The 9,997-nt window shown below is 34.7% G+C and overlaps 1 long non-coding RNA gene across 3 annotated transcripts; it reads right to left on the bottom strand.

Annotated features, from left to right (window-relative positions):
• Positions 1–3,777: 3,777 nt before the first annotated feature.
• LOC148113114 (uncharacterized) lies at positions 3,778–8,518 on the bottom strand. 3 transcript variants are annotated; one of them, XR_015728512.1, is made up of 3 exons: positions 8,150–8,518; positions 6,946–7,031; positions 3,778–4,239 (listed from the first exon to the last, which is right to left on the bottom strand). It is a non-coding gene; the product is annotated as an uncharacterized LOC148113114 (long non-coding RNA). The 3 variants fall into 3 exon arrangements; XR_015728511.1 differs by lacking the exon at positions 3,778–4,239 and adding an exon at positions 4,456–4,614; XR_015728510.1 differs by lacking the exon at positions 3,778–4,239 and adding an exon at positions 5,971–6,275.
• Positions 8,519–9,997: the final 1,479 nt, after the last annotated feature.

Genomic DNA, 9,997 nt, shown 5'->3' with positions numbered 1-9,997 from the left:
GCAAGACTTCTTATTGTGATCTCATAGTATTTGGGCCATTAAAAATCATTTTGATTTGAATAATGAAAGGGATTGATCGTATTTATCAAGGTGCTCAAAAGTCTTCATGATTGATACCTATCTTATGTGGTGAGCCTAAGTATAACATAGTAGTCTATATAAGGAAAAATGGAAAACATTGCTCTAAACATCACAGGCATTCAGCACAGACTATCTGCTGAATGTTCCTTATTTCATTGCCAGTGCTAAGCGCTAATGCTTAAAAAATGCAAAATATTAGTATGCCAATAGAGCCTGGAACTGTAAAAAGTTTGTAAAAGCTAAATGGTAATCCTCACACCCAATTTTTACAAGAATGAATGTGGGTTATACTTCCCAGTGCTTACAAATAGCACAAACTAACACAGAGAGCACAAACTTTCCCATGCTTTAGGTTGCCAACAGTTCCATAAATCAATAAATAACAAATAAATCAAATACAGTAACAGAGATGGATTGAAAAGGATACAATATCAAAGCTTCAGCATTTGTTCTGGGGATATTTTATGTACATAAGAAATGTTATATGGCAGATAGATTTACCTAGCCTTTTACATTAAAAATCAAGAGCTTTTCTACTGGCACATGATTCAGATAATTTGTTTGTTTGTTCATTTGTTTATTTTATGTTATTTTTATAAATAACTCAATTATATGATAATGTATTTTAAACCGGTTTTAAAGGGGCCAAAACTGTACAGTGAAATTTGGGGCTACAGCAGTACTGCAGAAATCTAGATTACTACTAAATGGCAAAGAGGTTTGACTGTATTTTTTGTTGCCATCTAGTGGTTATCTGGATTTTGGTATAGATTCCTAGTGAAACTGATATCATACTTAGGTTTACATACAAATAAACAGCATTTCTAATGATTATCATTCTTTTTTTAGTAGGAACTAAAGCTTTCTCTTCTCTTAAAATAATTTTGATTCCTTCTGAATTGTAAGAAATGAATTCCAGTAATAGACACATATGATCAGGACAGATGAATCTATTAAAAAATTAGAATTACCGTATGTATTTTGGAAGTGCTTTTTGAAATGTAAAAAATACCTTACAAACTAACTGTTACATCTAAGGAAGCTAGCATGTGATGAGATCAGCTATCATATTACAGTCTAAAATTCTCAAAGATCTTAACTAATACACACAACATAGCCTGGTGAATATTTTTACATAGGGCAGGGCTCCCAAAATAACTGTAAAGAAATTAATTAAATCCCTTCCTGAGAAGGTGGAAATGCATACCAACAAACAACTCTATATTAGAAACATCAGTAAAAATTATTTGTAGATTGCTAGGCTACAAATAAATTTTACTTCATAGTATTTTCCCAAAGATTTTACACAATTTTTTAAAGCTGATTTAAGAAATGAGTTAGAAATATAAAAACCTAATGATTATTGATAAGCTCTAATACTTGTCTGTAGGCTGAGAAATAAAGAGAAGAAAAAGATTTTCTCAGAAGTGAAATGATAACCAAATGAAAAAACAATCCTATTTATTTGATTTAATATTTAAGTATATTTATGATTGATCAACAAGAATTTAGCAATATGCTTTTATTGAGATTAGAGAGGAGATACTAATTATTCCTAAAAAATATTGTTTGCTTATTTATACATTAAGAATCTCATCCTGATAAAATGCCATGTCCAATGCTAATCATATATATGCAAAGGAATCCAGATTAAATGGTAATGTAACAAAAGAATAATGTCAAATATTGCAATTTTAAAAAAAATTGCTAATGTTTCTACAAATAATACTGATTATTATACAAAATAAGTGATTTTTTTAAAATGTAATTTTATTTTGCTGTAGCAGTTCCTTTTTAGTCTGGCCTCTACTTACATAGTAATGACTTTTAAACCTTGTAAAAGACCTAAATTCTTGAGTAAGTGCATCTCCTAATATGTAACTGCCCCAAAATTAAGAGGGTCAAAGGATCACAGCATCACAGAATTGGGAAAGGTGCATTATGGGTTTTGTTGGGTTGCAGAACCAAATCAGACAGTTTTAGAGGTGCAGATGACAGATTCAATAATTCCTCTGTAGAACTGGATCAGCAGCTCTTTGGGCAGTTGGAGCTTCCTGAGTTGGTGCAGAAAGAACATTTTTGTTGTGGGTTTTTTTTTTTGTTTTTTTTTTTGATATTCTGGTTTTTGGACAGACCATCTGCTGTTATGTTCTGGATGATTGATACCTCAGGAAAAACATTTTTTTTTGTACAGACACCAAAGTTCCATGCAGACAAGTCCAGGAATCAAAACTCAGCCTAGTATTGTATGCATCCAAAAGTATCTCAGAATCATAAGCAGCAGGAGTTCAGGAAATCAGGACCAAGCTTGGAAAGTTGTTTGACAACTATTGTCTTGACTCCTAAGCTCTTCTTTTATCCTACGGATAGGCATGCCTGTTTTCCTGAGCAAGACCTCTTTCTTTTGTGAATCCCCAGTAACTAACTCTTTTCCACTTACTTGTTCTTTTGGTATGTGCAAAGGATGAAGCTCTTTTTCTGCTCAGAGAAAAGATCTAGATCAGTGGCTCAACCTGCTGCTATGCTTCTGCAACAAGTGGCTAAGTGGCTGGCTTTTCTAGATCTGCAGGTTCATCTTCCAAATGGCCTTCCTCTTTCAGACATCTGCAAATGTCTGACAGTCTACTAGTTCCTAAGTGGCAAGTTCAGAATCTGCCAAGCTACCCCTCCAATTAAGAAACTGACTGATCAGACAGGCCTATAACAACTGCCGGGTGATATTCCACTGATAGAATAAGGCTGAATAATTGTTAATTTTTCACCATTCTTATTGCTGCAATGTAGATCCAAATATCAGCACACACAACCCTCCTTTGTAAAAAAAAAAAAAAAATGTTACATTTCATGGAGATCCTCAGTAAACCAGCCCTTCCCCACATTCTGTATTCGGCAAGAGTTCAATCCTATGTATGACTCTAATACTTTCCCTATTATAGAGATTAGGTCAACTCATGGAAAAATTGCTTGCCATGTAACTGGAAAACTCCTAAAAGATGGGACAGATTTATAAGTCTGTATGGATTAGACTGTATCAATTCATAAATCCTGCATAGATATAACTTGTGGCACTCTGCCTCAGACCATAATAAAAGAATACTAATGAAGTCCTCCACTTTCAGTTTACACACCATCTACTCCAGGGTAAAAAGTAGATGCAGCATGTCTCCATGGATTGAGCCCAATATCAATTGGGGCATATCCTTCACCTCATGCTAAATATATAAAATTGCTCAGCACTAATAGTTTTGAGATGAGCTCAAGAAGTTTAGATAGTGTTGGAAAATAATTAGAAATTTTACAAGGAAAGTTTATAATACATACACAAGAGGGCCATGTAGATAGATAAAAAAAAAAGAAATAAGAAGCTAACAGAGATAAGGTGTATCAATTAGAAAGTGACAAATCAGGCTATATCTTATTTGGAAAGTTAAATGTAAGAATTTTAGAATTAGGTAAGCACAAATTACCTGTTTACATCTGACTATAAAAGACAATTAATACCATTCTATGAATTTACTTCATGTGATTTTTAAACTCTTAAATGCAATGTTTCACCTGAGCAAGAAACAAACCATAGGGAAAAGATTCTTCTAACCATTGTAATGCTGTTGGACAGATAAATCATACACAACAGAATCCTTAACTTTTTCCTGAAGCCCAGATAGAAATACTTGAATCCAATGACCTATAGAGCAATTCCTGTAGAAACATTTATTATTCAGGAAGATCACATCTACCTTGCCTTTCCACACCCTTGACTTATAGTTGCTACACCATGTGAAAACCTGTTTTTAGAGAGAACTCAGGGAACATCCCCTCTCTTTGCTAGCCAAGATTTAGTGATGGATACCAGATCTGCTTCCTACTTAACAACAGCTTGAGCTAAGTATTCAGAGCAGAGTGCTCAGGGCTCCATGAAGAGGTTATTGAAGAACCATTGACATGGTTCAGAAGTTCACAGAAGGAAAGTAAGACTATGCAGCATTCTGGATCCATAGTACAAAATGAGATTCATAGTGTGCGCATCAGTTGTCAGGAACAGTTTATACTAAATAGACCTTGCCACTATGCAGATATGGAGCTAGTTGCTTCACGCTGTTCCTGAAAGATGTTACGTGCATGTTCTGATGCCATTCAGACGTGGGTTGCTGCACCTCCCTATGAAAACAGTATAAATAATCGGTAAACATTCTGATCATTCATTTATAAAGTTTTCAGGATGAGAAATTAGACCTCCCTGCACATAGTACATATTTCACATTCCTCCATTATTCTTTCTTAGACCCCCTTTGCACCAGTCAGTCTTCTTTATGCTGATAATTGTTTGGCAGACTTCCATATTTGTGGGCTGTTCACTCATCACAGCACATGTAATGCTTGCAACTGCTTTTATTTATTCCTGGTATATGATTAATTAGGCCATCTGTCTTTTATGTCCACCCCCACCCCCATTCCTCTTCTAACATGTTGTCGGTGCCATCAGGCTGTCAGTCAAGGTCAAGGTCTCACCCCAAGGTCTCAGTCTTTTCCTCTCTGTTGAGAAAATAGCAGAGACCTGATATTACCTCTTGAAACTTCCACAGAAATGGCAAAGATATGAAAGGTTGACTTCAGCTGGCATCAATCGTGATGAAGACAAATAGGGTAACCAGCTTCATAATCATAAATATTTGAGGAGGCACAAAGTTTCAGCAGAGTACGACCAGGGTGATATCGAACTCAGAGTTTAAACTTTTGTTGGACAGTTACAAAGGAATAAAGTTTTAATATGGTAGTTTAATGCTAATTTGTTATCTATGACGAATAATTAAAAGCATTTTGCTAACTTTCTGAACCATTAAAAATTACTTGGGAAAAGTATTTACTTGGTTGTAGTTGAGAGATATGGGCATGATTTTTTGGAGAGAGCTTGTGGATGTAGAAACAATGTGCGGTTGTTTTTTAAAACCACACCTTTGAAAATGCCCTCTCTTGTCCACGGTGCAGCAAGATGAGCCTGGTTCAAAGTTTCATGTACATGAAAGATGTAGGTGGCATGGCATGAAAAGAACAAAGCAGATCTAGCACTGGCTTAGTTTTAAAGTTTATTGGCTTAGCACAGGATTTGGCAACACTATGATAATGACATTAGGCTACTTATAACAATATTAACATTTGTTAACCTTGTCTTAGTGCAAGGGTGAACAACTTTCTTTGGTCTGAGTGCTATGTCATAACTACCCATCTTTAGCTGAGGACTACAGGGGGCTATAGCCATTTACACTGTGACACTGCAGTAGTTTTGAGGGATGAATTTTTGAGAATCTTTTCAAGGACTGAAGTGTTTCAAACAATAAGAGGATGACTTGAACTACTGCAATGTTTAAGACATCATTTTCCCCCTTCAATTCTTCTCCTCTTCAACTTAGTATCTGGCAATGTGATTCCTTTCTGACAATTATAGATTAGGTTTCTCTTTGTCAAAATGTATTTTTTTTCACTAGGCACCATCTCCTCTCCCCTGACTCCATAAGAATTGTGAAGTTTGCCATGTGATTGTCTTCAATTTTCCTGATAACAGGCAGGGAGCACCATGTAGCAATCAGTGCTCCCTGTAAGCCAACAAACTTTTCATTTTTTCAGAATGTTTTCAGAAGACTGAAAAAAAATAATTAATTGACGCCTCTGAGCTATTGTAACTTCTAAGGGTTTTTTTAACCCCCACTACATAGAAAAAATAAATTAATGGACACATGTCTTTTCTTGGGTTTTCAGTATACTTTGTATGATTGGTTTACAAAAAAAATGCATGAATGATTTACATCAAGGAAAATATAAATATAGCTTGCTGTCAAGTTGAGTTTTGTGATGTTGGCAGTACAATATAATTTTGTAGCCACCATTGCAGTTGCAATATTAAGCTTATGTGTGTGAATGTATAAAAGAGTAAATAATGCCTACCTTGAGTCCAGAGGTAAAATATGTGGAATGAAGAATTCAGATTATATAAAGTTTATATAAATGCGAGGGGGGAGCAAGACACTTTTCTCTGAAATTGTGAGCTCACTATACTTCATTAAGTGAAAAATAATTTTTTTTAGAGCTCTGAAGAATTTTGGCCAAACAGGGATACTTGAATATAATCTCCAAAGACTGTAAGAGTTAGGAACAGGCAGATATAACCATTCAGATGTTGATAGCCCAGCAGTGCTCGCCTACAGGATGGAGAGCACAGAGAAAAAATTATGTAGAAATATTTTGACTTGCTACTTTAAAAAGAGTAATACTATTAATAATATTAAGAAAAGAATTATTGGATAGGTGAAGAAGGTCCTTAATGTAAAAAAAAAATGAATGTAAGATGGACTTTATAGGAGTATGTGTGAACATTAATATACTATTCATCAAAACCAATTAGCAATCCAAAATTGTTTCCTTCTGTTTGACTTGCCAAATTTTCATGGTTTGGTAACTTTTACACTGCATTAACTATAATGTGCTGCAGGTGAACTGCACTGAAAGTCCAGAAACTTTGCTGATACATGACATCACCCAGATACAGTTAAGAGCTGAATAGCTCACTCGTGTGCTAACGTTCTTGTATAATTCAAGTCTATATACTCTATCATATAGTATGCATTCTAATCAACAAATGTACAATCAACTTTCTCAGAAGTATCTAAATGCTAAATGCAGAGAGAGAGAGAGAGAGAGAGAAAGAGAGAGAGAAAGAGAGAGGGAGAGAGGGAGGGAGAGAGGGAGGGAGACAGACACTTGGCACAAAACTATATTGTATACTCCAGATTTTGTTCATTTCTTCCATCCTTTAGATCAGAATTCTACCAAACTGGCCAATTAAGTAAACAAATCATCCTGTAATCTTACCTTCTTCCTACCTTTCCTTTTATATGATATTATTCCCTTTATATAGACAAAGTCTTCACCTACATCACACAAGTTATGCAGGAATCCTATGAACAAACAGCATGTGTATTTTAATTTTTCTGCAATGACACTATCTATATCAGCAGCCTTACTATTTGTCAGCATTGTCACAGTTTTTATGAGTTCCTTTTCATCAATGTTGATTTGAACATGAATGTTATAACATTTGTTTCAATTCCGTTCTTTAATGTTTCACTCTCATTCCCGTACAAATCTTTCTGGAATACATTACTTCATTATTTTCCGGAATTCATTCTTATTCATCATCACTTTTAATTTTAATTCCATTCAGTCTGCTGAAAATTCTATCCAATCTCTTTTTCCGTTAACTTCCTAAACAATTTTTAATTTTGATCAAAATCACTCTACATTTTCTTTATCTCTTAATTTTAGTTCTTCCTTTGATCCTTGATTTCATGTCAGTCTATATATATTGTACTATTGTGTTATTTTGTTTCTTTTGTTATATTTTGTACCAGTCTATCTCTTACATATTTTTCTCCCTCTGTCCATAGACTCTTCATTTTACCAAGCATCCTTTTTCATACATTCGATTGGGATAACTACAACATAGAAAGCTGTATATTCTGACTCCTAACACAACACTGTGGAAGCCCTGTCCCATATGCCAGTTTTCCTGATCCTAATGAGAACCTTGAGAAAGACTCTCAGGGTGGATCTTAGTAGAGACAAAAACATTAGAGTGAAAGTGACCTTTCTAATAATTTTTATTATGCTTGAAATTAATTTCATATGAATCAGTATTTTAAATTAATCACCTCTAAACCCCCCCCCCCATTTTATTTTAGACTAAGAAAAGAAACATTTCTATATCTTTAGATTGGTTTATGTTCTTTTTAAAGAAATTTTACTGCATTATACGTTGGGCAATAAATAAGAGTAATCTTGTGGATCAGGATAGGATAGGAACTGATACAGATGCATCCACACAGAGCCAGTTCTTAAACAAATATCGTTTTATTTGATTTCATTCTGAATACTATGATATCCTAATTAATTAAAGTAGCAATACTTAAATATACAAATATATTACAAATGAAAGTATTATTTACAAAACCAGTATGTGTCTTAATGTATGTACAGGATAATAAAAGAAATAAAATGTTAGCCTCCCCCTTCTTACGTCTCTTTCCCTTATTTTCTACTTGAACTTTTTTCCGGCTTCTTCTGTGCCTCCTTATCTCAATTACTGATACTGGACTGTGAGTTTCTCCTGGCTATCTTGCTGTCAAAGCCTTTAACTTCCAAAGTTCCACTGTCCACATCTGAATCTCTGTACATACAACACAATCCTTTCTCTTTGTCTTTCCATAATCTCACAAGCTACTCTACATGGTTCCTCTGAGTCTGCCTCTACATCCCAGGGTCAGAATGGGACAATTTGCTATAGCCAACTTGTCACAGCCACCTCACCACAGCCAACTCACAATGGCCAACTCACTGCACAACAACTTGCCATGGCCAACTTGCCACAGGACAAGTTGCTGTGGATCGATTCAACAATTCAATTTAATTATTTAAAGTAATTTTAAAAATATTTTAATTTTTTGTCATATCATTTTGTCCCTCATTTAGTATCCTTTTTCAATTATTCTTTTCCACTATTTCTTCGATATTAGTGTAACTCTTGTCCTGCCGCGAGTTGTCCCATGGCAAGTTGGTCATGATGAATTGTCCCATGGTGAGTTGGCCATGGTGAGTTTGCCATGGCAAGCTTGCCATGGCAAGTTGTCAAACCTGGCCAGCTGGGCCATTTTTCCAATCCAATTTGTGTTGGGGATGTCCTCTCCGGCATCCCATCCTTGCTTTTTTTTATATTCTATAATTAAAGCATGTATCTGCCACTTTAAGGTATAGTCTAACATTTCCCCCCTTTCTGACTTACATGCTTTTGGTTTTGTGCTGAGTCATTTCCCTTTCCTAAAAATTCCACAACCCAACCACTTCCCTCCAACCACCAAGTTCACCCTTCCAGAAATCTGTTTGTCAAAAAGTACTACATGTTGGGATTAACCTATGAAGAAGAGAAGAAAATTGGATTATTTTCTTTCCTCCATAATAATGATACAGCTTTTGTTTGTTTTGTTTTTGGAAAGATATTAAGATATTAATAATTGCTGGGATTGTCATATTCTGTGACAGAAATTACAAAATAAATCTGATTAAAAGGAATTAAAGGAATTGCAATCATTTTTGTAACAACCAGAAAAGATAATTACCATTGTACGAGGTGTGATTTGAAGCAGCTGAGTCAAGCCTTTGGGAGCATTTAAAATTAATACTCACCCACTGTGCTTATAAAGTAGGGAAGCTAAAGCAACTGCTTGCTTCAAGAGTCACACTACTTCACATTTTGTCCCTGAACCTTAAGAAGAATGGAAACAGGGTCACATTTTGAAATTACAAGTATTGTTTTTTACAAATATGAAACAGCTGGTAAGTTAAAGAAAAATCAGTAACGTAATGGTCAGAATATTTTGAAGTAGAGGCTCCACCTTATGGTTGTAAAAATACTAGTAAGTAAAACTAAAGTAAATATACATATAACAAATATGCTGAATTTCTCATTTTCACCACTTAAATTTTTGCATCAGAAATGTTAAAGATGACTTTTAATTTATGTTTTGAATTAGAAGTGAATGTTAACACACATTCTATGTGATCTATCTGATCTACTAATATTAAAATTATAATTTAATCATGAAATTATACTTTAATACTAAGAACTATGACTGCTTTAGTCTTTGGAAAATAGCTTCTAGAATACAAAGCTGGGTGGAATCAGTATCTTCCAGAGAGAAAGTCTTACTTCAAAACACTTACTTTGAGGTAAGGGAGAGATGTTCTGCCAGGATTTACCTCATGTCTTCTTGGAATAGCTGCATCTGCATTTCATATCACAAAGGAGAGCCATTGTGCAGCAATTAAGGTGTTTGAGCAGGATAATGAAAACTCAAGTTGAAATCCACTC

This window comes from Pantherophis guttatus, chromosome 6, assembly GCF_059756535.1.
Source record: "Pantherophis guttatus breed Tessera chromosome 6, ASM5975653v1, whole genome shotgun sequence".
Taxonomy (NCBI): Eukaryota; Metazoa; Chordata; class Lepidosauria; order Squamata; family Colubridae; genus Pantherophis; species Pantherophis guttatus.
The sequence above is the reverse complement of the archived record's forward strand: the minus strand, read 5'-3'. Positions and strand labels throughout refer to the sequence as shown.